We start from the raw sequence: 4,327 nt of genomic DNA on the forward strand, positions 1-4,327 counted from the left end.
TGTTGCCTAGAGGAAGCATATAAAGGGAAAAAAGTCCATTCTTAGTCCTGCCAGCTCTCCAGCACATGCTCCAAAGACATGTCCTGGCATAAAGTCAGGCCCTGCCGCTGTCTGTACATTGATCCTGTTTAGAACTGTGCTAAAATCTTTGGTCCTTTAGTAAACCTTTGAGGATTCCAAAAACTCTTTCTGAAACTGGAAAAACAGAGGCTTACTGACACAAATAGGTTTATACTTTAAGTATGGCTATTTTAATCGCAAAAAGCATTTAACAAGCATGAGACAAAGTACCTATATTAATGTGATATTTTAAAAGGAAAAAAATGTGACCAATAATACATTTAACCATTTTTTTTGAATGTGTGAGTTTTATTTGAGTGCATCAGCATGAACATGAATACATTTACTGTAGAGAATACATTCCAGGCCCTTAAGATAACCTGCACCAGCTCTCTAGTTCAACCCTGACTTTGAGTGGCCTTTCATTCTACACACATGCACATTTGAGCAAAGGCTGGGTGCAGTTTTATTGCAAAAACTCAAATGGTACAGTGCAGATTGGCACTGCTGTGTGGTATGGAGTTGTTTTAAAGTTTTAGAATGATTTCACTATCCTTTGACCAGAACAGCTTCTCAGTTTAAATTCGGTTACTCTCAAATATTCAAGTTGTCCCCTATCCATTTTTTTTTGGCCACCACCTGTTCCAAAGGTTTCAATTCCATTTTTGTTTTGTGAAACATATTTTCCATCCAGGCTCCTTTTCCCTTTTCAACTGCTCATCCAAAATCGTGTTGTGGGGGTAGTTTCAGCAGGGAACCCCAAACTTTCCTTTTCAGCCACTTCAGCTAACTCTGACTGGGGGACCCCGAGGCAATCCCAGGCCAGTGTGGGAATATAATCTCTCAACCTAGTCCTTGGTCTGCCCTGTGACCTCCTTCCAGTTGGAAGTGCCAAGAACACCCCACTAGGGAGGCATCCTGGTGACATCCTTACTAGATGCCCGAACCACCTCAGCTGATTTCCTTTCACACAAAGGAGCAGCGGCTTTATTCCGAATTTCTCACAGATGACTGTGCTCTTCATCCACTTTGGAAAACCACTTTGGCCGCTTTTGTTTGCGATCTTGTCCTTTCAGTCATGACTCAATTCTCATGACCAGAGTTTATGGTCAGAACGTTAATTGACCAGTAGATTGAGAGCTTTGTGACTGCAATACCACCCCTGCTGCTCCGTGCTCTGATAACGCTCTGCCCCCCGCAAAAGCTCCGGCTCCTTTTCCCAGAGAGAAGTGACGTTTCACATCTGCAGAGCCAGCGTCTGCCGCCGAGGTCTGGTCCATCAAGGCCCGCGGCCTTCACTGCCCCCCAAATAGCAGCGCACCCTACCCAAATGGTTCCTCTCACAGGTGGTTGGCCCACGGGATGGGGGAGGATAGGTGTCCATGTTGCTCTTCTGGAATGTGCCGTCCAGGCCTGGCTCCATACAGGGTCATTTTCTTCCTTCTCTTTTTTTATGGGGTTTCAAACCATATTTAGTCCCATTTTTCCATAAGAAATAATGTAAATGCAGACTGAATTGTGCACCAGCTCCTTGTTACAGTGTATTCTTCTTTTTAGTGGCATCGTCTCTGAACAAGGCTGTGCAGATAACTTTAGAAGAAAAGACATTGATGCTAGCAAACAATACCAATAGCAAAACCTGCTTCATTATTGCAATCTACATTCCAACACAAAGTATTTCACATAATTTTAGGCTGACATTTATCAAATTCCTTGTATTGGTATTATTAGTATTTTTATTATTGTGTTGTTGTTATTGTTTTAAACAAAAGTATGGCAAATTAACATTTTCTCCAAGTTACTGTTTGCTGCAACTCAGTCTGAGAATCCCATGAAACCTAGTTAACAAATGAGATATGAAAATAATGACCTGTGGGATATATTTAACATGCAGTGATCCAAATATTTTAGGTCTCTGGATAAATACGTGAGTGGTAATAACACAATCCCCTTAGATGTGTTCAGTTTATGGGTTTCATCATGCTGTGGCAATTTCACCAACTAAGTTGTGAGGAAATTTTGTCTTATCAGTTTGTTCTAGGTAAGAAAGCATAAATCATCATCTTAAGCATCTTAAATGTCCTAACATATATATTGTAATATTTTTTTTTCAGGTTTTGAAGTTACAATGGGGGAAGACACCTCTTTTAATAATGCAAGTTTAACACGTTCTTTGGCAATTCTTACCATGGAATCATTGGACATACCACCATCCAGTTTTTTTTATATATTTGTTTTTGGCATCACAACATACTGTTTCATTTTGTTTTTCCAGTCCATGCTACTTGTAACTATAATTGCAAAAAGGGATTTGCATAAACCCATGTACATATTGCTCTTTAATTTGTCCATGTGTGACATCATGGGAGCTACATCTTTTTACCCTCAGCTGATTTCTAGTATATTGTCTCATAGCAGAGAAATATCCTACCCTGCCTGTGCCTTGCAAGGCATTCTTGTTCATCTCTATGGGTCTGGATCTCTTTTAATTCTCACTGTCATGGCTTATGACAGATATATTGCAATTTGCAAACCTTTAAGGTACCACAATCTGATGACGCAAGGCATCTTGGTAAAACTTATTTTTATGGTCTGGTCCATAAATTTCGCTGTAGTTGGGTGCTTATTTGTGCTCACAATAAGCAAAGAAATCTGTAGAATAAACATAGTAGACATATACTGCAATAATCCCTCTTTAATGAAGTTAAGCTGTGAGGATACAAGAGCAATTAACTATTATGGCTTGTTTACTATAGCTCTTGTACAAGGCTCTTCCATATTAATTGTATCATTAACATATATAAAAATTTTAAATACCTGTCTTTCTACAAAACAGACACAATCTATAAGTAAGGCAATTCAAACATGTGGGACACATTTAGTTGTTTTTTTGAGTTTCGAGATTAACACATTCTTATTACTGGTTTCTCACAGATTAGAATCAGTATCTCCACACTTAAGAAGGGCCTGTGGTGTTTCAATTGTTATCTTTCCTCCAATTCTCAATCCTCTAATTTATGGGTTGAAAACAAGAGAAATTCGACAATCTGTGTTAAAGTTTTTGCAAAGTAAGATTTATTTGCTGTAACAGAAAACTAATACACAGTCTTTTACAATGCATGAAATAAGGTAAATTAAAAAAGTAATTTTTCTCAGTACGTAAAAAAATGCTTCTAAAATTTATAAATGTCATATATAGTATATTAATATTAGATTTATATTTTACTATAAATACTGTATAAATATAATTAACAATAAAAAAATTATAAAAGCTTTAAAAAGCATATATGCATTAATGTTAATACATTAAAGTGCATAGCCTTGCTTGGTGCAAATGTGCAACGAGCTTTCTTCTTTTAACAGAAAGTGGCAAGACACTGTCAAGAGAAGAATTGCATGGTTATGTTTAAGAATATGTTATGTGCAAACCTGCTAGGATTTATATTCTCAACACACAGTATAATTCTTTTAAATTACCTTGGCTTTGCTAAAAAAATTGTGTATTGAAATAACTTTCATGGCTGAATTAGCTGTGGCAATCAGAACATATCTGAAGTTCATCGAGATGCATAATACCTAATGTGCGAACACACGTTGTTCACAAGTAAGATAGACCACTCTGTGTGTCGAAAATGACTTGTAAATCACATTTAGCTAAAAATGGCTAACATGCCGTATGTATGTATGTTTTTTTCTCCCTTCTTGGTACATGAAATTCTATAGGCAATAATACAAAATTTACAATTTGTTACAATGTACAAATGTGACACAATTGCATAAAAAACAAATGTAAATTGTTATTGTGATTTGAATGATTGACATCTTAAACATTGATTATAATAAAATTATTACCCTGCAGTTTGCATGTACATTTAACTTAGTCAATGATAATATTAGCACAACTGACTGTCCAGTTATATTGCAGGTCCTAATTTCAAATACAGTATGTAATGAAAAATGCTAAGCATGCTTACTAATAACAGTGGCAATTTTATATAAAGTATAGATTATAAGTACAGATGTTACTCATGCGGTATTCTGGTTTTACCGCTACGCCTCACGGTGGCGGCATTTGGGTTTGTGCGTTTGCTGGCTTCTACTGATGAGTGGAGCTACATAATTATAGACTGACGCCTTGGGCATCAGTTCATTCTCTCAAGGATTAATAAGACGAGCTCCTTTAGAGTTGCACGTAGTAGCGGATAAAAGCAAGTGAAACATTGTAGAACGAATTCATAATCACAGTATTAAAATTACAGTACAAATG

General features: G+C 36.8%; 1 pseudogene; it reads left to right on the forward strand.

Moving 5' to 3' along the window:
* The first annotated feature begins 2,137 nt into the window (after positions 1-2,137).
* Positions 2,138-3,148, forward strand: LOC128533590 (olfactory receptor 14A2-like; annotated as a pseudogene).
* The last annotated feature ends 1,179 nt before the right edge of the window (positions 3,149-4,327 follow it).

The sequence above is a fragment of the Clarias gariepinus genome, chromosome 11 (genome assembly GCF_024256425.1).
Source record: "Clarias gariepinus isolate MV-2021 ecotype Netherlands chromosome 11, CGAR_prim_01v2, whole genome shotgun sequence".
Taxonomy (NCBI): Eukaryota; Metazoa; Chordata; class Actinopteri; order Siluriformes; family Clariidae; genus Clarias; species Clarias gariepinus.